This window comes from Nipponia nippon, unplaced genomic scaffold (assembly GCF_047370975.1).
Source record: "Nipponia nippon isolate SJK-2023a ecotype South Korea unplaced genomic scaffold, ASM4737097v1 scaffold_23, whole genome shotgun sequence".
Taxonomy (NCBI): Eukaryota; Metazoa; Chordata; class Aves; order Pelecaniformes; family Threskiornithidae; genus Nipponia; species Nipponia nippon.
The window spans coordinates 1,753,888-1,779,356 of record NW_028262340.1 but is presented as its reverse complement, the minus strand read 5'-3'; the positions used below and the strand labels follow the sequence as shown (position 1 = coordinate 1,779,356).

General features: G+C 46.6%; 1 protein-coding gene across 3 annotated transcripts in view; it reads left to right on the top strand.

Annotated features, from left to right (window-relative positions):
- The window catches only part of HIVEP3 (HIVEP zinc finger 3), a 315,453-nt gene that overhangs the window by 37,321 nt on the left and 252,663 nt on the right, over window positions 1–25,469 (top strand). Inside the window, exon 3 of one of the 3 annotated variants that reach the window (XM_087760919.1) lies at window positions 17,045–17,112. The exons of the other annotated variants lie outside the window; for them this stretch is intronic. The gene's annotated coding sequence lies outside the window, so the exon portion shown is untranslated. The remainder of the gene's footprint in view (window positions 1–17,044; window positions 17,113–25,469) is intronic. 3 annotated transcript variants of the gene reach the window in all.

Below are 25,469 nucleotides of genomic sequence, written 5' to 3'. Positions count from 1 at the left end.
AAAGGTTTGTCCTTTGCTGGGGAGCTGGAGTTTTACCCTGTGTCTTGCTGTGGTGGAGGCAGGTGGAGGCGTCCCCGGCTGCTGTACGGCAGCCCCATGCGGTACCTGGCCGCGGCTCTCGCTCGGGCTCTGGCTTCTCTGCTGTGTTCCCAGAGCTGCGAGCCTGGGCTTGCAGCAGGGACTGCAGTGGCCTCTCCGAGGGCCAAATCCAGCCCTTGCTGGGATCATCTAGCTCCTTCGGCCGTATGAATCTCTGAGGGCAGAAATTAGCCCTTTGTCTGGAAGTTTGCATTTATATCTTGGTGTGTTTAAGTGTGTTTGAGCAATATATTTCTTTTCTCTGTGTGCATGCAAGTTAACTTGTAGTTTCTTTGCCTGACTGTTAAGGAAAGGATCTGCAAAAAGTTTACCCCAATTAATTGTGCAAGCTGAGGGCGGGCAGCACATGAAATAAAATACTTATTTTATATAAACAATCCCTTGAGGCTTCCTAGAAAGAGAACTTGAGAATATCTAACCTGACAGATAAAAAGTAATCAAAACTGAATATGCAGTCTGGTCTGCCCCCCTGCTTCTGAAAGCAAATAATTTTTAATTAGGAGTTTGATATGGGATGCATGCAGGAGAATGTGTTTAAAATATGCTTTTGAGCCAGCAGTAGGGGAATACTCCTCTAAGCCTGGTTTTTGGCCGGGTGCGGGGCTGTGAGTGCCTTGTGTCCCCTGCCCTCCCGCTCAGCCAGAAATGGCAAATCCGAACGCTGACGGATGCTGGCGACCCCCAGCCTCGTGCTTTGGGATGCAAAGAAAACGGGTGTTTCCCCAAACCTCGCGCTCCGTCGTGCTGAGCCAGCGATGCTCAGCTCGCGCTGGTGCTGCGTGATCCTGCAGGGACGGGACTTTCTGGTTTTCATGCCGTACCAATCAAAGAGTGTGCCCAATGCTGCTTCTTTTTTTCCTTTTTGGAGATTGCAAATCCTCCCAGCTGCAACCAAACATGGAGGGGGGGTGGGTTGGTCTTTATTTCTTCCTCCTTTCGGCAAGCCTGCTTGCTCGGCGGGATTTCTGCAAAGCAGTGCCATGTGGGAGCTTGCTGCTCATCTCCAGTCCCGAACTCTTGCTTTGCGCAGGCTGGTGGGAAACGGTTTGGATGAGATTAAGATTAACGGTTTGGTGGTGATTAAGGAGGGGGAGGATGGGAAGGTGGCATTTTTCCTATCAAATTATCTCCCGTATAGGCCATGGGCTTCTGCTCTGCTGCCTCTGGGGCCACGAAACCCTTCATCCATTGCCCAGCCCAAACCCTCCTCTCAGCAGCTTGAGCAGGACACAGTGATTTTGTCTTGTGCTGTACCAGAGCCAGCGTGCTCCTCTGCAGAGATGGTGGCATATGAGTCCTGCCAGGAGTTGCTCTTTTATGAAGTTTCTGTAATGCTTTGGGACTGGTGGGAATTGGTGGCCCTGCATTCCTCTGACGTTTATCCTTTCATCACCTCCAGAGAAAGAGAAATGAAACTGTTGTTCTCTGAGGCACCAGAGCCCGATAGTATCATGCTTGCAAAGGATGCTGTTCATTATTTTGCTTGAAATAGTTGTAAAACTCCTATAAACGTGCATATGATGCGTAAGGTTGTGGCTTTCAAATGGCTGTCCAGCATCTTGGCTCGTTTCTGGTAAAGGTTGTGGCTGGCCTGTTCAATCGGGTTATGTAAATGGGGATGTTTGCTGGGAAATTGAGATAGCTGCGGATGGGCCAAGATGTTTTATGGACCCCTGGAGGAGCCCAGGTTCAGAGTGCTTTAAAGGCCTCCTCCTCGGGTGCACTTTAATTCTGGATTTCCACCTGGCCCTGGGCTGGTCCGGCAATTACCAGCAATCTCAGCTATCTCTGTTCATGATGTGGAGCTGGTGAGGGAGGGATCGGTGCCAGGAGAGCCGGAACGTAATATTGACCTAAACCCATCATTTTTAATTGGACCAGCTGGGAGTGAATCTTTCTGCCTTGTGCTGGTAGGAGCATAAACCACTCTGGACTTGTTTGGGACTGAAAAAATGTCTCCTTTCTCCATGTAAAGCTAAATATCTGTAGCTGGCTCAGTTAAGGCAGATGTGTAATGTGGGTTAGTATGGATGCACCAAGGAACAGTACATCCCAGCATGCTGATTTGACTCTTTAAAGGTGCAAGTTGTTACTTGAAGAGGATCTTCAAAAATACATAAGAGGGCTGGTTCTTGGTTACCCATATTACTGACCTTACTGCAAAAGGGATGTCAGAATTCATAGCCCAAATCTCTTCCTTTAGTTCTTTAAAAAGCTCAGAAACTTTCATGCCAAGAATGGAAACGTAGCAGCTATGTAAGTCATGGGTTTGCTCAACTCTGATCTTGGTGGTTAAATGAGGTGGGGGGAAAAAAAGCAGCATGGCCTTTTTTGTTCCCATTTAACCTTTCTGCGTCTTACTTTTTCTTCTGTGTGGGAAATGGGGAGGAGGGAGGGGGAGCCATTTGGCCAAGATCTCAGTGTGAGTCCCTGGCAGATTGAAAATACAAGTAATAAGTTTTGACTCTAAGCTCCAACTGCAGACAGCAGTGCAGTGCTCGCTATTTTTTTTTTTAGACGACTATTTGCTGGGCCGACACTGATGCTGTAGGAAAATGCATGGGGGAACGTATTTACTGTAAGGGGAACATATTTACTGTAAGGATAATCCTTATTGCTAGATGTGTTTTGTTGCACAGATAATCCTTGCTGTGAGAAGCAGGAGCAACCCCAGCTCCTGGGGGCACCGGTGCTGCAGTGGGGTCTGGGCCGTTTGGAGGTGAACGCTGCAACCAGTTGCTGTTACTGATGACTTGAATAATTTAACGAGGCATGTTGCATGTGGCATGGCCAGCTTGGGCTCTCAGAGGGCTGCATGTGAAAGCCCTTGTAGCTGAGGCACACGGGACGCTGCTGGCATCCCCTGGGAGCAGAGGGAGGGGGAGCCCTAGAAATAGCTGCTGGGACGGTCCCCAGGAGGAGCCCAGCTGCTGGTCCCAGCCTGGGGTTGGTCTGGACAAGTTGTCGTGACCCAGGATGCCCTAAGGACCCTGACCCTAATAGTCCTGGCTGATCCGCCTCTCCTTGCAGCTGGGAGAGGAGGATCCCACAGCCCTGCTGCTCCAGGGCTGCTTGCAGGCTCGCTGGATGGGAATCCCATGGGACCCGAGACCTTCAGATGGGTTGTCCGCCCCTTGAACAGCCCAGATTTTTCAGTGCAATGGAGAGATTGTCTCTTGCTTGCTTCCTTCTCCTCCCATGTGCAGTCTCATCACTCTGGCAGCTCTTGATGTGGGATGCATGGGCATCTTTGAAAGGAGCTTGGTCAATAAGATCCGGTGGAGGAGACAACCGCGGGTAGCTGGACCATCTCCTGTGTCTCTGGAGGAAGGGCCCAGGGCTGCTGCTGACTCACGGCCCTGGTTTGGGGGCTGCCAGCAAAAAGAAATGAGTAAACCCTGATGTAACAAGTGATCTGCTGAAAATAAGTCACTGCAGAATTTATCATTCTGTTAAAGCGCGAGTGACAAAGGCGAGCGCCGCTCGTGATGATGTCAGGAATGATCTCGGAGTCCTTGAAAATACACCTCTGCTACAAACAAAACTTCTAACCCACTTTTTTTAATTGCCTTTAGAGTTTAAGCATATTTTATATATCCTGGTGGGTGTTACTGCTAAATGAGGGTTTTGAAAACAAAAGGTCTAGTATGTTTGGAATAACCAAAGGAAAAATTGACAGAGGTGTGATCGGAGCTCGTATGGTCTTTTAAATAAACGTTCATGTGCAAAAGAGCAGACTCCTGGGATGGGCTCAGCTGTGCAAGCAGCATCCCATCCTGCCCCAGTCCCTCTTATCCACCTCCATCCTACATCATCTGTGTTTCAGAGGGATTTCCAGTCCTCACCAGCCAATTCTCCTTTGACTGTGTGTTTCAGTCCATGAAAATAGATTTATCATCCCTCGTCTTCCTTGTTATGGCCTTTACCTGATTCTGTGTTGGTTGTCAACGTCATTGCAATCCTGTATGTTGCAGGCATGGTCCCATTCACCCAGTTTTTCATTGCTTTAACTCATATTTTCAAATATTTTTTTTTTGTGGTCCTGGCATCGTAGTGAATTTTATGGGAGAGTGAAAATTGCTGAGCCAAACAGGTTGTTTTGTTTTTAATGGCTGTTCAAAAGCAGTTTGGCCAGGTTTCTTCTGAAAACTATTTGCTGCAGTGAATCTCTTGCTAGAAATGAATTCTCCAGATGACCCTGCGCGGCAGGGACATCTCCAGCAAGCGCAGGCAACTTCTGCCTTACTGATAGTTGCATTTGATTATAACTTTGATTAATTCATCGGACAGTAATTTCATGCAGTGGAAAAAAAAAAAAATCTGCTACCTGGCAAGTGAAGGACATGTACTGTGCACCCATGGCAGATTGAAGGAAAATATTTAGAGTGGCTTTGTGTCTCCAAACAAGATATGGTGCCATGCCAAGAGAAAGCAGCGAGTAAGGTGGCTGTATGGGTCAGACCACCCACTGCAGGGGGTGAAAATTGATCTTGGGCCGGCTTCAACAGCGATGAGAAGGTGTGCTAGTGTGTGTGTGGCTCATGGGCTGCAAGGTGCACGGGGGCAGTCGGCAGAGCATGAACCACAGACTTAAATAAGGTAATGAATGGAAGATATTGCTGTTATAGCCAAGTGGGTTGTGTTTTGGAGTGCTGAATGTATACCTGGCTTGGCTTACAGTGAGAACGAAAGACATGCTTCTCAGTTGGGACAGAAATATTATTTTACTCCTCAATTACGCTGTGGATTAAGCATCAGCGGGATTTAGTTTCCCCTTGTGGGGACCTGGAAGCAAAAGTCCTGTTGAAGGTTGTGCTCCTAAATTGCATAGCATATGAAATTATTTGTCTTCCTCCATCCAATGCATGCTCCTGTGTCCATGAAGTGAGGCACATGTATCTGCTCTCCCAGTGCGGGGGGATGGTTGATGCTACCCAAGGTCTCTTGTGTTTTCCTACACTGCAGGCAGTTTAAGAGAAGAAAGACTCCTTGTTTCTGTTTCTACAGAAATGTATCATCCTGTAAGGCAAAAATTTTGTTCCTTGACTTCAGTTCCTTGTTGGCACCTCAGCAAGTGCCAGTGCTGCGGGTATTTGTGTGGCCCGGGCGTAGCTGGCGCACTGTTGAGCAGGAAGGTGCCCTTGCTGTTTGCGTAGGGTCCGGCTTCGTGGGACCCTGGACTTGGTGGAGATTTCAGGGTGCTCCATCATACAGAGTAGATGATAAAATCAGAAAGGAGATGCCCTTCAGTGAATTGTGCAAAGGCAGTGAACTTGGGCAGTCCAGAGCAGGCAGTGTGCTTGGCTGACCATGGGCCACGAAGCAGAAGGCTGGGCTGTGTTCATGGGGATGCTGCGTGGAAGAGCTCCATGCTCGTTTCACCTCTTATTGTATTTCCATGCTCCAATATCAACACCCCTTTGTCAACTGGCAAGGATCGATAATATAAATAACGAGGCATTACGGTAATGTAAATAACACCAGAACTCAAAAGTGTTCTGGAAAACTTGCATGGGGAGTACCAGGAAGGTAAATAAATTCCTAGAATAGCTAATTTAGCTGGAATTTGACTTATCGATGAATGCAGGAATGCGACACGTTATGATAAAGATATACAAAAGCTCTGTGATTTGTATGCCTGCAGCTGGCAGGACCTATATTCCTTTTGCCATTGAAATTTTTGGGGTGCAGTGGGGGCATGTTCCCTCCTGGGTGAATCAGCTCATCGGTTCTGGCGTTTCCTTGTACTTTCCCAGCGCTGCCTCCTGGTGTGAAGTTATTGCTTATGAAGCTTTTGCAAATCGTATGATAATCCTCGGATAGGGAGGACTCTAAGGAAGCTGTAATTAGTCTGCACCCATAGTTATTCTGCACTTTGTTTTGGGATACTGTGTCCCCTTTTGAGGCATGAACCCATCCCTCAGCAGTCTGTTGTTCCTTACAGAGGAAAAGGTTGGGTAAATTGAAAATCAAGAGGCTAATTTTCTCAGCTAACTGTACATAACAGGTTTCTGTTGCTTCTGTTGCTATTTCTGTCAGCGTTCATGTATTTTTTTTTTTCTCAGTCATTTGGATTTTGCTCAGTGTTTGCCATTGCAAAAGCTGCTCAGGGACTGATGCTGTCTATAGAACCATAGTCCCAAGTCAAAAATGCATATTAGGATAAAAATCTTGATTATGAAAACTTATTTGATTCTCCATGACTGAATAACCGTAAAACGAACTTTGGTACTCAAGAACAAACTGCAAAGGTGGAGTGGGGAGAGATGACGCCTACGTTAACATCACATAAAGGTTGCAAAGTTAAGCAATCAAAAGATGGAGTAAGAAAGCATTAGGATGAATATGTAATCGTAACTTCCCCTTTGTCTGTGATGTTTATCAGAGAGAAAGCAATCTTGTATTATTTACAACTTTCAATAAATAGATATTTAAGATAAGCTCGATCATGTAATTAAAGACCTTTGACACATGGCCAGATGCTCTGCTTTTATGTTTGTGTGAATGAGAGCAGAGGGTGGCTGTGTACCACGGTGCCTGTGCTCAAGTGCCTAAAAAAAATGGTTCTTTGCCCCAGTATAACTGCATTTTCTGCATCTAGATGGCATGGAGGGATGCGACCAGTCCCTCCGTAGGGCAGAAAGGGAGACTGCAAATTGCAGTGATCTAACTGGCTAAAGGAGACTAGATGTGTTTTTGCAACTCTTTATAAAAGGTGTGCCCTCAAGCAGGAGAGTTGCCCTGATTTTCCAGAGAGTGGTTTGGAAGGGAAATTGAAGCTCCCCAAGGGATGGGTGGTGACTTCATCCTTGCAGTTGAGCGCTGTGCTCCAGGAGTCAGGGCCCAGTTTTGCGCTGGGCTCCTCATCTCACAGGCTGGGTGGGACCAAAGCTTTGGTCTGGGGCTGAACCCAAGGTCTGGGGCAGACTTTGCCCCCGGAGCCTTCCCATGCCCTGCAGGAGGGTGACACTGCAGAGCTGGGGCTGGTAAAAGGTCTTGCTGGGGGAGTAGTTGCAGAGCCCAGGGTGCAGGGTTGGAGCAAGACCCAGAGCATGCATCTCGTGGAGAAGGGAGCTTTGAGGACTTTGGTGGTGTTTTGAGCCCAGCCGGACCTGCCGGGGAGGCCTTAAGAAAATAAAAGTGCTCCTTGCGGTTAAGAGCTCTGCACCTCAGCAGGATGGTAGTTAAATTGAAGTTTTGGGCTTGGGCATCCTCCTTGCAAAAAATGTACTCGAGTGGGGATAATTTTGTGCTGCAAAGATGCAGATGAAGGTGGAACCCATCCTGGTCTCCTGGAAGAGCCTTCCTTGCCCTTCTCTCTTCCAGCACCCCCTGCAATACAGAAGTATTGCTGGAGGCAAGTACATGTGTGGCTAATGGGGTCTTGTTATTGAGCTTTCCCAGCACCACATGGGTGCCTTGGATTTCATATCCCCAGAGACACCTGTGGGCTTGCAAATGGGTGTAATCCTAAAATGACCATGCCAAGGGATACCGTATTTTGGTGATACAAAGTTGGAAATAAGAATAGTAGAAATGAGGAGAGGAAAGCTGAATTTGTAGGGTTTATATACTGGCACGTTGTCTACTTTTTCTTAAGAGGGTGGAATTGTTGCATTAAGTTTTTATGTTATTTCCTATGGTACCTTTTCTTTTTAAAGAAGACAGAGAGACTTCTTGGTGCTTCAACTATGGCGTGCTGCTCCTCTCAAACTTATGCCAGTAGAAATAATCTGCATTTATACACTTGGTACTGACTGACTTTGACTTTTAGTGTTGCAAACAAAATATTTTACTCTTATATACATATTTCTGCATTTGCACCATACTAAAATCCATGAAATGGTACAACCAGCTCCCAACAAACAACCCCACATTGGGGAATGTTTTTTAGCAGTCTAAACCTTTTTAAAACCTTAAAGCTGCATAAGCAGCTTAAACCAATCTAAAGCCTTAGATCATTTTAAACAGCTTGTGCCAATATGAGGACTTAGATTATCTTAAATACCTTAAACAGATCTAAAGCTTTAGTGAAAGAATTTGGCCAGTCTCAGATTTGGTTGATTATTTGATTGATTTTACAGGTACGTTGGTCACCACTGGGTGACTCTGCCCAACCACTCCTTACTGGAAGATGCCCTGATTTTCTCTGTCTTGTGATTTTTACACTTTGGATATTTGACGCTTTGACATGTGAACACAGCATTAAAATCTAAATCTGTAACCTTAACTCTGCCCTCATGCTTAGGTTATGATCATCTGTAACTTCTGTGCATGGCCCTGGGTTATTTTGGCCAAATATGTATCTAATTTGCAGGAGAAAATGAATTCTATTACACTGGTTGAGGATTTTCAAAGAATCATGAGTGCCCGAACTGCCCTTTGCAGTCTGGAGTCTTATAAATTGCTTATATAGCTTTGAAAATCCCATCTTAAGATGTGGTAGCTTAATTAAACCTCTTTAAAATGTACATAAACAGAGGAATGAGTCTGGACTGTGACTTAGGTTAATTTGGACATTCTCTACTTTTTGCCTGCTCCTCACTACCACATCCTCCTGGTGTTAACATAGGGTCTAATTCTTCCTTCATTTTGCAAGGGAAAATCATAAGTAATTCAGGCTCAAAGAGCTGGGGGTTTTTGGTTTTTTGCTAAATTATATTAGATGGAGTTTCACTTCCACACCAGCCAGCCCTGAAGGCTGAGTTATTTGCTTTCCCTTAGAGCACAGTGGCACTGAAGCTTTTCTGAAAGCAGCCCCAGGAATATTTAGGAGATAGGCCGATAATAACACTACAGCCGTAAGAAGACACCGTCAGGGAAATTTTCCACTTGGACTCCTTAGCTGAGAAAAGGAGCCGACGTGCTTCCCTCCTGCTGAACTCTTGGATGCGAGGATGCGATTTGGACACCCGGGTAGTTTCCGCTCCCCCTTGACCCGAGCTGCAGTCCCTGGGGCAGCAAACCAGCCTTTCGGCAGGTTGGGCTGCGACGTTGCTCCGGTCCCACTTGTGGCCTTGCTGCTTTGGCCATCCAGTGAAATTTATCTTTATCATGAGCACTGTGGCAAAGGGAGTTTGTATTAAAACAGGTGGATTTTTGTGGCGATGCATGCAAAGTAATGTCAACCTTAAGCTCTCTTCTCAGTTACTGTATCTAATGTAGTATTGGAACAGACCCAAATAAATTGGAGATGAAAATGTGACAGTTCATAGGAAAGACTAACTTGGAGCAAAGCTGGTATCTCCATCCGCTGGCCCCATGGGCTCTGCCATGTGCAATATCTGCTTTTCAGTCTGTCCTACATATTGCTAAAACAGATGTGTACGGATCTCTGACATTACGGGGAGACAGTATTTTAGGACTTTCACACACAAAAACTGTTTTAAGTTGCAAGAAACTTTAGAAAACTAAGAAAAAGTTTCAGTTTCATTTTTAAACATGGCTGTTTTTTCAGGTTCGGGTGTTAGATTGCTAACACAGGTTATTCACAGTGCAGCTGCTAATAAGTTCTGATCTCCTGCGTTTTATTCACTTAATAAATTAATGTATTTATTATTCATAGAAATAGTAGGTGAGTGCTTGCTTGAAGGTGAATTGCTTTCTCTCAACCTGCCAAGCTCCAAGTTCTCTGGTAGATAGTATCATTCATACTTTGAGCAAGAAGCCTGAATGCTACCTTAGCATCTCTGAGAATATTTGGTGGAAAAATCTGGGATTTTACAAAACACCTATTTTTTTTGTAAAAGGTAAATTAACAAAACCCAACATAAAATACATCCAGAAATTCCTTGGGGTTACACAGTGCTGGAGATTTCAGTTCAAGCCTGGCTCCTTGAGCAGCTCACCGTGGGTGCAGCTCTCTAGTACATAATTAATAAAGTTCCTTTCCTTTCTTAGAATATCTGGCCCAAGGAGTTCAGGATTAAGTTTGCTAGAAATGTAAACACATTGCAGCTGGGTAAACCACAGCTGAATCAGGGCAGAGAGCAGAGCAGCCTTTTAAATCTTATTTTCTTTCCTTTCTGACTGACTTCTCCTATCTATAAGCTGGTGACTAGGACTGGGTTGGCTTCTGCTGATGTCCTGCAAAGCCGTGCGTCTTTGCACCTCCAGTTTCGGTGCTCTTGCCTGCGCGGGTGAGATGTGGTATGCTGGTCGCTGTTGGGCTTTCTGCTCTTGCTGCAGAGCTGGGCAGGAGTGAGCACTGGCTTTGGAGCTAGACTGGTGCATTTTTTCCTCCTGTGGAAGCCCACGAAGCGCCTGCTTCCTCGCTAGTGACAACTTGGTGCAATGGCTTTTTTTTACTCAGCTTAGCTGTTTTTACCTTTTTATACCCTCGGTTTGCTGCAAGCTCCAGAGTGCTCTCGGCTCCACGTGCCTCTGACTGGAGGCTCAAAGCAAAAATAAAGAAGCTGGTGCAGGTACCCCCTATAGCAGCCTCTTACTCTCAAAGCTACCCATCCTGTATTCTGTGCCATTGACAGAAATATCAGAGAAAACATTTCCTAAAGCCAATATTAATAGAAAAACAAGGGAAAGAGCTTTTTTTTTTTTTTCTTTCCTTGCCCTGAGATGTTTCCAGTCCTCTCTCACAGTTACTAGGTCTGGCATGCGTGCGGCTACCCCAGTTGCAGAGAGCCCCACTGTGCAACGTGTAGCAGAAACCTGGGGGTGCAGATGGACCAAGCCTGGGCAGAGGGGTCTGCAGGACACAGGGCTTGGACCTTTCCTGTCACCGCATCCTGGAGAGAAAAGAGAAACAAGCTGCTTGTTCCACTGCTGTTCACAGCTGGAGATGGGAATATCCATCAAACAGTGCTAAAGCAAGAATTAAATTGATTTAATACAGACAGTGCGGTGCTTGATGTGCATCACCCCAGGGCTTCTGGCAACCCCCGCATCCCCCTTTACTTTGCTGGGGGCCATCATGCTGCGAGGCAGGACCCTGAAACTGGGAACGAATGCAGGTGGACTGGGTACGTGGCAAGTGTTGCTCAATTCTGCACCAGCCATTATGGGATGCAGAGATTAATTCAGAGTACATGGGGTCCTAGCAAAGAACCCAGCTGCCTGACGTAGGCGGTCGAGGCGAGAGGTTTCCAGTTTTCCTTTCTCCCCAGCTTCTTCACACATATGCAAACTGCAGTGGTACAAACAAGTTGGTGTTAATCTACCCAGCAGCTGCATCTTCCTTGGAAGGGGCCCTGATTTCCGAAAGCATCACCATCCAGGACAGCATTTAAGCATGTGCTTGCCTGTAAATGTGTGTTTAATTGCCATCCTGGATAATGATGTTGTACTTAATCATGTTCCTAAATGTTTTTTCTGATTCAAGGCCAATGCTGGCATCCTGTGGCTTGCACCACCGTGTGAAGAGCTGCCGGTGGTGGATGTGGCATCCCAGCCCCATGTAGCGTGGACGGGCGTCAGGCGAGTTATTGCCATTGAGGAAATGAGCAATGTGTGGGGAAGGAGGCTTGAAGCTCCCTGGTAAAGAAGAGACCTGTGTTATTTAATGGGGTGAATTGGTGAATATGGTGAGCTGCGGAGGGTGATAAAACTTACGGTGTTTGTAGCAGCAAAGGATTTGTAACGTTGGTGGATTTGGGTGAGGATTAATGAGCCTTTTCAGCTCTCAGTGACTTGCTGAAACTCCTCAGCCTCGCTCATCTGGGGACTCAGCAGCTCGGGGCTTCTTCCTGACTTCTAAGAAAGGTTAGAAGCTTTGTGTGTGCCCAGGCACAGGCGTGCGGAGAAGTGTGTTTGCGCTCAAAAGAATCGCGTGCGATGTGGAGCTGAGGGCTCACGCCTTCTGGGCACTGGCCATAAAACTCCATGCAGAGCAATAAAATGTGAGGGCAGAAGATTTCCAGTATCAACTTAAACTCCTTTTTCTCCTTATTAAAACCCGGGAAGTTGTATGGTCCCAGATTGGTGCTGGCACCCTGGCAGGATGTGTCCCTCCTTTCCTTCCTTCTCTCACTGACAGCTTTGCTGAAGGCTGTTTGCAGCCCAAATGCAGCTTTATGCAAAAACTGCTGATGCTGCAACGGAGCTGTGCATTGTACTCTCAGAAAAGTTCCCCTTGGCATGGGATGGTGCCATTGCAAAAGCATGGCAGTTACCATACCTGTTAGTCTTGGGGACAAATATTTCCCCATGATGTATCTCCAGGTCCTAATACAAGTCACAGCACCCCACTGTTTCTTTGGGATGCCTGCTGTTGACCCCATCATATATATATATATATATATTTTTTTTTTTAAGCTAAACAAAACTCAATGCTGCATCAGGGCTGCAAAGCTTGTGAGATGCAGGGCCAGGTGGCAACCCTGGCAACCTTCTCCAGAAGATGTGAGCACTGAAAAAGTAAGCTGTGCCACCAAGATGCACAAAGACCACGTGTGTCAAAGCATCGTTGCCTTGTCCTCTCCTCTGTTCGGAGAACGGTGCATTTTATGGCTGGCCAGGTTTTATGAGGCCGAATCTATTTGGTCAGTGTACCAGAAAGGTTGTCAAAAACAGGGTCAGAAGTGGGGACTAGCCTCCCTGGTGTTTGGATGTGGGGAAGTAGCAGAACTAACGAATTCCCAATGTTACTGGGCCAGAGATGAGCACGAGAACGAGTGGGCACAAATTAATGGAAGGTTTGGGCACGTCAGGAATTTAGGTGGAGTTTTTTTTTTATGGAGGGAGGTTGGTGTGTGAACCAAATTGCAGTGGGAACAATTAATATAAATTATTTTTAAAAGCGCTTGGACGTAAGGACAAACTTGAAGATTACAGCTGATAACTTCAAAGAGCAAAATCGCTCCATTTGCATTTGATGTCAGGGGAAAGAGGATTACCTACTCTGGAAAAGAGTAGAGTTGGGGAGTATGTGAATATTTGAAGTCTTAAAGGAAACTGGCTGCATCTCCTCTTTGTGCTGTGTCATAAAACTGGGACAAAGAGGTCACTTTGTCACTAATGGGCAGCACATTTAGAGTCGGTGAAAGGAAATAGCTCAGCCAGCCCGCGGGATGCAGTGCAGGAGGAGAAAAGATGAGATGGGAGATGCACCACCAGCGGTGGGGGGATGCTCCCACGGGTACCAGGTCAACTCTGGTCCTGGGCACTTCCCCCTGACGTTGTTTGGGTTGCACAATGGAGATTCACCTATTCATTGGCAAGGTTAAATGACTTGCTGTGAACATTAAGGAAGGGTTTTCTCCTCCTGGAGGGTGTGTGGGAATGAATGGTGGTTGGGCATGGCCATGTTTCACCTTCCTTGGGAATTTGTCGCTGCCTCCAGGAGAAGCTGAGCTGGTGGGTCCAGCGTCTTACCACCTCCGTTAACCTGATCCTCCATTTCTGTTTTCCCAGTGATAAGGGGTGTTAGATGGTAGCATACGAGAGCGTGACTTGGTTACCTTCTTTCAGTTTCTGCTGCTCTCCAGGTTCTCGTCTGGGTTGAAAGCAGTCACAGGAGCTTCAGCTCTGTCAGCAGTGAGGTGAGGTTACGCACAAACCTAAACCAAGAAACTTCATGTTAAAAACCATGTTGTTATGCTAGGCAGTGCAGTGTCTCAGTGGTGATGTTGGTTGTAGGGCAGGTGCCTGGCTGAGTTGGGGCCGTCCTGTGGATGCTGTCCTTTGCCTGGGGGATGTTCCTGCTGCTCTTCAGCTGGGCTGGACTGTAGCACCTGGCAGAAGGCTCCATGCCCACCCAGCTCCTCTCATTAAGCTTCATTTGCTGTCAGTATGGTTCATCCGTTGCCACCCTTGCAGCGAGTCGTACAGCAATTTGGGAACTCAATGTGCAGGATATGAATTTGATCTGCAGGCGCTGGGCCAGGGAGGACTTCGGTGAACCATGCGTTTTGGTGAAGGAGGAATACATGACCCATGCATACTGCAAGAGCCAGACTGGCAACCCTGCTGAGCAATCTGTTTGGCAGCACATGGGCCCAAAAAGGTCCTGGAAACTGGTTAGTTCAGGCAGGGACACAGGCAAGCAGCAGCAGACTGTGTTAGCATCAGGAAGAAGATTAGGCAGGTGAGGAGGGCAGCTACACACCTGTGAGCCCGTTGCATGAAGCTGCAATGAGGAACTCCTCTAACTGAGAGATTTAGGAGGCTTGAGTTGCTCATGCACCTTGCATACCTTGTGTCATCTTTGCAGCCCTGGTCTTTGCTTTCTTCAACACCTCTCTCTTGAGTGGCACTGTCAAAGCTCGCTGTCCTGTTTGCCAGAGGTGGGATTTGGGGATGCAATGCGAAGCGGAGCGCCATCAGCATGGAGAGTCGGCGCAGTCTCTTGCAAGCAGCCAGCTGTTGTGGTTTATGTCCGAGTGGCAACGTGAGGCAAAATTTGTCATGACATTGCAAAGCGCTGCTGGCGCTAAGGAAGTGTACTGGTGCTGTCAACGTGACGGGGGAGGTCCTGAGCGGGTTACCAGCCGCTCAGCTGCAAGTTAGAAAAAACTCCCATTCTTTAGTGAGGCCAAAAAACCTCAAAAAGAATGAAAAAACAAGGGACAAAGGGAATAGATATATTATTTGCTGGTAATAAAATAATGTCAGGTGTTTGTTTTATCTGTTTTACAAGGTGGGGCGCCTCGCAGAGTCCCCCTTTGCTTCTGCCAGCCCCGAAGGAGATGTGATGCAGGGGTCACTGGAGAACAGAGATGTTTTTGTTGTTTTTTTTTTTTTTTTTTTTTTTGTTGTTGTTTTTTGTTTTTTTTTTTGTTGTGTTCTCTTCCCTGCTTACACATGAAACCCCTCGGAAACCCGCCATGCTCTCATGGGAACAGGGTGAGAGGGATGACATCCATCTTACAGCTGGAGAACTGGGGCATCAAGAGGTGAAACGCTGGTGCTGCAGGGGGGCTGCGGCGCAGGGGACTGCACTTGCACCCCAGATTTGCAAGCATTTTTTTTAGCCCAAAGATCCCCTTAACCTTTCCATGGAGGCAGGGCAGAAGCTGTCCCTTTATTTTTGCTGTTAGTCTCTGTAATGGGAATTTAATACTTTCTGGGCTTTCTGTTGTTCTGCAACAGAAAACTATATTGTAGGAATAACTCCTTGTACATGAAATAAAATTGTATTCTGTCTTTTTTGGTACAGCGGAAATGGCTTGTTTTCCCCCAGCTTCTGTCTTTGCATGCTTTCCTTACGTAGGTACCTACAATCTTTTAATTATTGACCGTGTAACGCAGGGCAGAGTGACATTATTTGTCAGTAATACAATACCGGAGGAGCTGCCCTCCTCTCTCTCTAATTTTCCAATAAACAAATTGAACCCTGCGCAGCGCTGTGTTCAACCAGCCCTTTCCTTTACAGCTTCCCATACCAGTGCGTGGTGCTTGCATCCCTCCCATCGTGCGAGCAATTAAGCAACGTTTAGAAAATGAAGCTCTCGCCTCCGCTGGGTGACTTCACTATGAGACAGCCTCCCTTGTAAGGCGAATATACGTTGATGGAGCTCGGCTGTATCATCCCTGCTGGAAGGCTGCACGGATGGTTGCGTGGATGTTGTCCATGTCCCCGTGCTTTGTGAAAACAAATTGGAGGAGTCCCTGAGCGTGTAGCTGAGTCGCCTGTTCAGTTGCCTGTGAACTGAGCCTTGGAGATGATATCTCTGCTCGGCCTCTTAATTAGGAGGAGACACCTTGCGGTTAGTGCCAGGCAGGAGGCTGGAGCACGCGTGGGTGCTGCGTTGATAGAGCTGAGGTGTGAGAGGACATCTCGTTCCTGCTGGTGGTGGTGGGGAGCTTCGGGGAATGGTTTGTAGGCGGCGAGCTGGGTATGTTCGGTGGAGTTCAGTGTCTCTGCATGCTGGCCACGGCACCCTGGCAGCAGCAGAAGACTTTCAGAGATGTTTCCTAAACCCTTTCAGGCCAGTGGTTTTGCCCATCTTTGTAGCACACATGTCAGAAGAGTCAGAGTGAAAGCACAATATTTATTTTTAAGTTTTGAGAGTTAGAAGAGAATTATGCTATTCTGAACTATGCACAGACCTTATTGTTTTCTTAGGGTTTACAGGGCAGTGTTGCCTGGAGGCCAGATCAGACCCATGGCTTTGCAGCCCATCCAGGTGTGTGGTCACGGAAAACTCCTCGCTCCCATGAAACAAAACTTAAACCATGAGACATAATGGATAGAAAAGAAAAACAAACAGGAAAGGTTTGCAACGTAACAAATAGTAGGACGCTTAGGGAAAAGATGGCTGTGTAGAAGGATGGAGCAGGTGGGGGAATATCATCTTCTGCAGAATGAAAAAGTGAAAACAGTAATCAGACCCATGGGTTAGCTTAGAAAATTTTCTAGGGGCTAGAAAAAGTCAAAAATAGTTCCATTTTGTGAAAACTGTATCTTCTGAGTAAAAGATTTTGGCCATTTTGCCCTTTGTGTTACTGTGCCTGTACATATACTTGTAACTTGGATTTTTATTAAAAAACTTATATTTTCTTCTAAGCCTACAGGCAGCTAGTGCTTGCTTTTTCATCCTATATATCATCCTATATAATATAACACTAAATACTGTTGCTTATTCTTGCAAATGCTGTAGTGTTCCTGGTATCTTACTAAGCTCTTGGCTTTTACTTTTTGCGACACTGATTGCCAGTGGAGTAATAGCACTTTTAAAAAAAACCAAAACAAACCAAAAAACTTTTCTTTTAAGTACCTAATGCTGTCTTCAAGTGTTATTCTCCATCATATCACACTTCTCATTTACTTTTGCCAAATAAGGTAATTACTTGCCAGAGCAGAATGATATATATATTTTTATACAAAGTATAAAAAAATACTTTTTTTTTTTTTCCACAAAGTATAAGGCTGGAACAAAGAAGAGCAAAAATCTTTAATTTCTTTCTGTAACATCCAGAAAGTTCACTGCATTTTTGTGCTGGAGGTACTACTTGTTCAGAGGAAATAACCGCAGCCGGCTTGTTGCAGGGGCAAGTCAAATTGACGTGGTGTGCTGAAGAAGTCGTTGTGGCTTAAAGAAGCTGCATTCAAACCAGGTAGGGTTATATATATATTTTAAATACAATTACTTGCTCTGTCCTCCAAATTACCCTGAGTGTGCGCTCCTGAGTGAGGCCTCACCAAAAGCTCGTTGCTGAAGGGCGCTTCTGGAAGGAGCGCAGGCTTCCTGCAAGGTACAGCATGTACGGCAGCAATTACAAGTTTTACATGCATGCAAATGGGGAGCAGCGGTTAAGCCTGCAGACTGCGACTGCTACCTTCTCCTGCCGGTGGGCATGAATCTCCTTCCTGGCAAAGTAGGTCTTGAGCATCTGCAAGACTAATAAGCTAGAAAACAGGCCGCAGGGAAAACCCCTCTCCCTCCCTCTTTTTTTTTTTTTTTATTTTATTTTTCAGTGCACTGAGCAGAGATTTGCAAGACAAAAGCGTTTGCTTTGCATTGTGCATTTTGTTTTGTGTCTCTGGGTTACATGGAAACACACCTGCCATTTTACTGCTTCCTGAAGCAGACACAAATAGAGCATCCTCTCAGGAAAATGTTACATCCCTTAAAATAAACTCTGCTGCTCAGTGGTGTGTATTGTCTCTGGTTTCATGCTGGAATGTGTCTGCAAAAACAGAAAGCCACAGGATAAAAATACAGTTGCCCACTAGTAATAAAGAGGGGTTTCTACGAAAGGTGAATGCAGACTCTTGCTGTTTATGAAGTTGCAACGCAGGGGTGTTTGGGGGGGGTTGGATTCTTTGTTTTTCTCTCTCTCCTTCCTTCCCCTCCCTGTTTTTCTTCACAGAGCCCCTTGCCTGGCTCTGCGCCTGCAAACCGCACCGCTGGCTGTGGCAGCAGCGCTGCCTTTGGCTTTCTCTTGGCCCTGGGTGCTGGCTGCTCCCTGCCTCCGTGGGGCTGCCCAGGGTGGGGCTGCCTTGCTGCTGGTGTCTCCTTTTTTCTTTCCTCCCCTTCCTTTGCCATTAAGCCTAAAAGCCCTGATAGGAAAGAGTTAAGGATAGCTTGAACGGGTGAGAAATTTTCTTGCTTTTGATTTCCTCATCCCAGAGCCAGACTGTGTCTGGTACACAGAGACCTTGAAACCTGCCTGATACTGGAGTTTCACTCTCAGTTCATCAGGTGACTGCAAAAATGAATAAGGTTTCTTTCAAGGGTAGAAAAACCGAGCGGAGGAGAAGCAACTCCTTTACGTAGCTGCTGCCCCGATGCAGCGGTGGCGAGCACAGCACAGGCACTGGGCGGATGCGGAGTTTGGAGGGTGCAGTTCTGCACATCTCTGCAAAGGTCTCCCAGCATCAGCTGCCAACTCAGCTATGTATTAGCACACAGGGCTGCTTAGTGGTTTTTGTTTTGTTTTGTTTTGTTTTTTTGTGGTGGTGACTAGGTGCGGATTTACCGTCATTTGTGGTGGGTGCTCCAGTTTGCAGGATGTGGACGTGGGGAGGGATGTGCGGATGCTTGGGGTTTATCACCTGAAAAATGAGTGGCTGAGTCACTGAAGAAGCTTTGCTATCTTTAAAATCGTAGATAGGATTTGCTACCAGCATTGTTTCAAGACAGAAGGTTGATAAAGCTGAGAAAACCTACCTGGAGGTCTCAGTGGGTGTTTGGTGGTATTGGCTGGATTCAGTTTTGATTCTAGTTGCAATAACTTTTGATCATCAAGTGATGGAATGGTTGCTGTGGGGAAAGATAGATTTGTATGGGGAGAAGGGTGGATCTGCCAGGAACAGAGAGGTTTCTGCAAGATGATGTCAAACAGCAGGGTTGGCAACCAGATGAATGGCATGGCCAGGGAGAGAGAGGACAAGGAGCCCCATGGCCCTGGGGTGTCCGTGGGACACAGAACAAGGGGGAGAGCTTACAGGGGACTCCGCAGGCAGGGAAGGTTAGGGAGAGCACTGAAAAGGAGGTGTTAAGGGTATCTTGGTAGAGAAGCGACTGAGTAGCACAACCATAATTGATGGAAATTACTGCTTAGAGGCTTGAGGTTTTCAAGAGGCTGCAGACTCCTGAAGGACAACCTTCTACGGGGCCAAGCTCTTTGGAAACACCAGGGGGGAGAGCTGAGCCCGCATCCACGGTGGGACGGGCTGGGCGGCTGGCAAGGCTCCCTGGGGAGAGCTGGGTTGTGCAAAGGAGAGCTCACAGGTGTGACTGTCACAGCGTCTGTTTTCACAGCACGTTTTTCTTGGCTCCTGAGCATCGGAGAGGGGTACTGGGGCATGCCTTCCCACGCTGACAAGAATTCCCCTCCAGGCTTGCTGGGTTCAGGTGTCTTTTCCCCAGAATTGCTGTTGAATTGCCACAACTCGCTGCCGTTTTTCCCCTTCTGTCCCTTGCTCTCGGTTGGCAGCGTCCCATCCCTGCCGGAGGAGTGCCTGTGTGATCAGTCCTGCGCTGGCCTCTGCTCTGCGGCTCCGTTCACACCCTGATCGGGGGCCAGGAGGGCACAGCACAAATCCTACTCTGTTACGTTGGGGTAACTCCTAAAAAACCAAACTGCCTGCCATAGGCTGACCCTTAGCTTGCACTCACGTAACTAGGAGCCAGATCTGTTTGCGATGGCTGGTTTTAATGTGCTGTGCAACCTGCTGAGAAATGGGGGTCTTGTCCCTGAGCGATTGCATGTGTCTCTCATTTCAGTGATGAACATTTATCCCTGCACACGTGGGACCGGCTTCCTTCTGTCGGCAGTGTCTGCCGAGACTGTGCCTGTCTGGATATCCTTACCGGTCAGCTCTCCATACATCTGGGGCTGTGAGGCACAGGGCAAGCCCACCCGTGCTCTTCCTCATGGTACAGCTGTGAGACAGGACCTTTCGCAGTGCTGGCTTTTGCTTTTAATGCCTGCTGGCCACTGGGAAATTCGGTTGGTCAGAGTAAAGGGCATCTCAGATGCAAGGGTTTAGCCCTGAGGGTGCCCTCAAAGTCAGCCCCCCCGAGGATACTGCTGTGTGATGGGCTTTCAAGGTCCCTCCTGTTTCCCTTTGAGGAAACTCAGGTTCTTGAAGTTCAGTAGCTCTATTTTAAATATCTTCTATCCATTTGCTTTATTTTAACTCAGGGAGCTATGGAGCTGGTCCTGTAGGTGTTGATGTAGAGGACCTCATGAGCGGCTTTCACCTTGGCTCCTACTCGCTCTTTATCCCAACAGCGAACAATTCTGATCCTTTTGGTTTCTTGGTGGAGACTTACAGCCACCAGGAGAGCTCACCTCCATTGTCCCTTCAACACCTGCATTTCAGCATCACACAAGGTGCACGGGTGGTGCATAGTCCCGGTCCTTGGTGCACTGCGCGGAGTGGCAGCCTGAGCCATGGCTGACACTACAAGTGCAATATTTTGCCCTGAGAGTATCACTGTCCCCCTTCCTTATGAATGTGTCCACATCTGTAACAGCTGGATTTGTTTCCAAATCATATTAACATCTCTTAATCTCCTAAATCTATGCAGTGCCCTAGCAGACCAGGTCACTGAAGTGGTTGCAAGCAGGTATATGTGCTACTAGGGCCTCAATGCTATGCTGAATAACTTGCAAGAGCAAGCAATGGCAAATATTCTGCTCAGAGAAGATCAGAGACTCTTTCTTCTTTTAATCATGTGCTTTCCTTGCCTTATGAAAACATCTCTGTACTGCTTTTGCTAATAGCAGGAATCCTAAGAAAACACAGAGAGGGATCTGCAGTAAAGATCAAGCTACCGTCAGCTTGCCCAGACAGCTCTGTTATCCTCGCAGAACAAACCTCTCCAGTGGGACTCCAGTAACCTCACCAGAGGTAATCGTGGGCAGATGCATCACCTGGATATGATGTCATTGCACTGTGCTAATGTTATTTTGTTCAATGCAAGCAAAGGAGGTTGATGAAATGGCTAGGAGCACTAGCATGCAGCATCAAGGACATGACCAGGGTGATTTATGCAGCCAGCTGGAAGAAATGCCCTGTTTGGGCAGCATGACACTCCCTGTCCTTTCTCAACATGCTGATTCCTGTTACTGTGAACTATCTGCTTGAGGCTCTAAGGAGGTGTTTGGCATGGCCCGGCCTGGAGTTTGTTGCCACATTTTTCCTCTCCTCAGTTGCTGGACTCAGAGCTTCCCCCACGTGTTACATGAGCCTGGGAGCCTCCTCCTGCCTGGAGCCTTAATATAGTATTAGATGCAACTGAAGGGATGCAGGACCACAGTAGATCTTATCCACCATTTTCAAGCTGAGGCTTGAACATCGGTACCCTCTGAGATCTGACCAGTGTGCTCTCAATGTGTATAATATCAGCTGGAAGCAGAGGAGGAATTCAGGCTACGATCCAGCTCCCACGGTGTTCCACGAGGTAGGGTTGCTAGACGTCCATGTAACGTGAGATTTCCTGTATTTCAGACTGCGAGCTGTATTGAAAACATACGGGATGCTATCCTTCCCGTATTTCCTGCACAGTTCTAATACGGGACGTGAGAAATCCCACTATCACCTGCCCCTTCCCCAGACGTTATTTCTTAAAATCTTCTTCATCGCCGGTCTTTTCCCCAAAAGTTTGCATTTGGCCATCAAGCTGTAAGGACAAAGTGACCGTTGGAACATGTTACAGGTTTTCACTTTTATCGTGTAACCTATCCACTGGCTTTCTTAAGATCTTCAGCAGAGTCAATCAAACTGCATCACAGTTTACTGCTAAGGCGAAAGACTAAGTGATGTCTATCAGATGGTTATCTTATTTTATTACATAATTAAATGCGAGATAAAACCAGGTTATCCCAATTGCTCAGTGTGAGAGCTCATTTTGCAGACAAGGCAAGCACTTTGGGTCTCAACTCTCCAGATTTCTGGAAGTGTTTGACACAGCGTCACACGGAGAATTATACACCGAAGAAAATGGAGATGAGCTCAAGGAGGATTAGCAAGGTAGGGGTGGCTGTGAAAGGAGTCCCCTTGAAGATCAGTTGTGGGCTGAGCTTCTCTGTCACATTGATATTGGATCAAGTATGAGGAATACCCTGAGGAGATATGTGGACAGCATGTTAGGTGGCTTCATGGGTGGCAGGGAGGATTGTGATGGGAGAGGAAGCACTGGAGGATCTTGGCTGCTTTCGTACAATGTTCTGGTTCGCCGTGGTCAGGAAGATGAATTCAAATTAGGATAAATGTGACAACCAACTATTAGTGATGAGAACAGAGCAATTTTCGTACCGAGGGGAGATTAAGGGCATATCTGCATCATCATAATGAGAGACAGTCTTGTCTTAGAGTTCATAGTCCAGCGTAAAGCACAGTAGTGAATTTATAATGATGGAGTTGAATTTGGGACTTGACAAATTCATCGTATAAATGATCAAACATGCATTAAATAGAAACAATTATGGATGACTTTAGAGCTGGTCAGAATGGAGAGCAGTGACTACAGCGCGAGTGTCTTGGGGCGTGCAGTCCGCACAACTGCTATTATATTATTTGGAAAAGGAGGTTGCTTTTCTGTAGAGATGTACTTAATCACGATCTGATGATTTTGGAGTTTGTCTCAGTAAAGCTTGGTCTCAGACAGGTTTTTTGTTTGTCGCACCTTGCTCCTAAACAGGCAGCTCTGTGTAACCGCAATCTTTCAGCTGGGAGGAGAGGAGACGGAGCAAACACATTTGTCTCTGAACTTCGGAAGAAAGCTGTGAGGGTTTTGCTTCCTTATCCCTGCCTGTAAGAAACAAGTTGTGCCTGATGGTTCTGGTCATAATTCATGAAATACTGGCCATGAACTGCTAAGTGATGACATGTGGCCATTTTTTTATTGTAAGCTATGGATGTCCCTAATTTGAGACGTTCTTCCCGACCGGGTGGGTGGGAGCTGGGACGGCTGTTTTGGGGAGCTGTGTTCAGTTCTTTGCTTACACCCAAAACTTTGCAAACCTCATGAGCAGTGGAAGCCTTCTCTGTCCCAGCCATGTGAGGCCCTGGGTCAGTGGAAGAGGCAAGCTTTACAGGGTCAATGGTTTAGACTCGTGATTTAGTGCCTATTTACCTTTTTTTTTTTTTCCTTAGGAATAACACTGATTTCCCTTCCACCTCCTGCTCTGTGAAGGCTGCTCCTGACATCCAGGAGCATCTGTCTGTGGGACAGGCCAAAAACATGTTCCTCCTCCAGCCAGCCGTGGTGATGCCCACGTCCCAGCTGATCCTGGGGTCTTTGCAGGGGTCTGCCCCCTCTCTGCCATCCTTGTTGCTAGTGCTGCAAGAGGTGTTGAAGTCAAAATCTGAGCTCAGCTTCTTTGTATTTTAACAACTTGCATTTTTAAAATAATAATATTGAATGAGAATTGCTTTTTTAGAAAAATGAGAAAAGATGGAGCACTTGCAGAGTTTGGGAGGGCTGCGGGCTGAAGCCATGAGTGTGGATGCTGGATTCTCTCCCTTTTGGACTCCCCAACCTGTAACAGTAGTGTTATTTTCCCTGTTCAATAGCGAGGGATGTAGGAATGCCAAATACACCGAGCTGCTGGTTTGCTGTGCTGTGCTGCAGAATAACAGGCTGCCATTGTGCTTTAGGCTAGCCTCAATTACTAGCTTGTTATCAGGGTGGAGATCAAAGTACATCATTTAAAGAACAAATGCAGTAAATACCTTGAATTTATGTATTGACTTTTTTGGAAAAGTGGATTGTCACAACAAGCTCAAGCTAATCTTTTGGATTTTGCATAAAGAACTGGGAGGAGAGAGAGACGTAAGTGTTACCTGAGGTGTCTCAATTTGCATGATGCAGCGTGATTTTATGAGGATACCACTGCCTGCTCTGTAATTCCTGATTCCACGCCTTGGCGTTGCTCTGGGATCTCTGTGTAGTCTGAATATCCTCAGGTCTCTGGGTACTATGGGAGCTGAGTCAGTGCTCTTTTCATCTTCTAAGCGCTGACTTAGATGTTAGTGATTTATTTTTTCTACTCTAGGTTTATTTTTAGTATCTCCTGAAAAGTTGCATACCTTGAAAAGTAAAAGCAAAGGCATTGTTGGAGTGTCTGCTGATGAGCTGATCACTCCGGTTCGTCTGGCCCTTCTTTTTAAAGACACTTCTTTTGCTATGTAGCAGCTTTGCTCCATGAAAACGTGTGGTATATTTGGAGGAAGAAGTGTTAATGAACTGTCTCTCAGGTTAAATCCTTTGCCATTTTTGTGCAGTCTGGAACTGGGGAAGATGCAGGGGTCAGAGGAAGAGATGATCCCTAAGTTGCTCCCATCCCATCCAGCGGCAAGGCTTTTACCTTCCCTGATGTTAGAGTTGCTGTCATTAGTTCACATTAACTAGGAGGTAGTATGTAAGTGATATGCATAACCGGGCTTTAGAGATGCAGCAGCCGTGAATATACTGGAAACTCTTTGCCACTATATTGTCTGAAATTCCAGTACAATCTCCTATATATAAATTACAGGCTGTGTAATTAAAATGTGTTCATGAAATAGTGCAAGCTAAAGCCTACCCTGACAAGCGGAATGGCTACATAGAATTGGGTTTTGTGGATCTTTTGAGCAATTCCAAAGACACTTTTTGTCTTTAAAACATTCAGTTATGCTGCAACCCTGATGTTTTAATTATATTGAAACTACTGGACTTGCATATGGTGGGGATTGCTATTGAGGGGTCACCACAATGAGTTTTCTTACCTCCTTCAGTGGAAGTTTCTGAATATAAAAGTGATGGCCTTTGCATGTGTGCTTCATCCTGTAGTATGCTTGCTGTAACAGAAACCTCTTTGTAAGAGTTTAAATGATCTCGTTTGGGGTTTTCTGTGCAAGCTGGTGGGAGAACTTTTATGTGTCTTGATGGACAATAAGAACAATTCCTTGCCAAATGAAAATGCAATGCTTTTCAATATTTCCTTAGTTTTCTTACTACAGGAAAAAAAAGACAATCTAGCAGTCAACCCTGCGGATGTCTGTGGTATTGCCCCATCTTCAGTCTTGCATTTCCATACTGAATTTTTAAGGCGCAGGAGGTGACCCCAGCCATCAGCAGGTGCCCTGTACCAGCACTGCAGAGCCTCCCGCCTTGCCACCAGCCTACGGAGGAGCCGTAGGAGGAGAGGGCTCCGATGGTGCTGCCGCAGCTCTTGACAACATTTACAATCTCAGCCCCCGTGGGCTGCCATGCTGTGGCTGCTCCACTCTTCTTTTGCAGTGGGATTGAGAGGCTGGAAGTGAATAATTGCTATTTCAGTCTCTCTCCATTTCCCCCTTCCCTTTGTAGCAGATGGAGAGAAGGTGAGAAGCCATGAACTCTTCTGTCGTTAGTCTTCTGAGAGCAATCATTTGTATGCTGTTTATCCCAAATTGTCTACTATGCAAAAGTTAAAGTCTGCAGAAATCCCAGCTCGATGAACAGCTGGCTCCGGGTCCAACAGGTGGGGCTCGA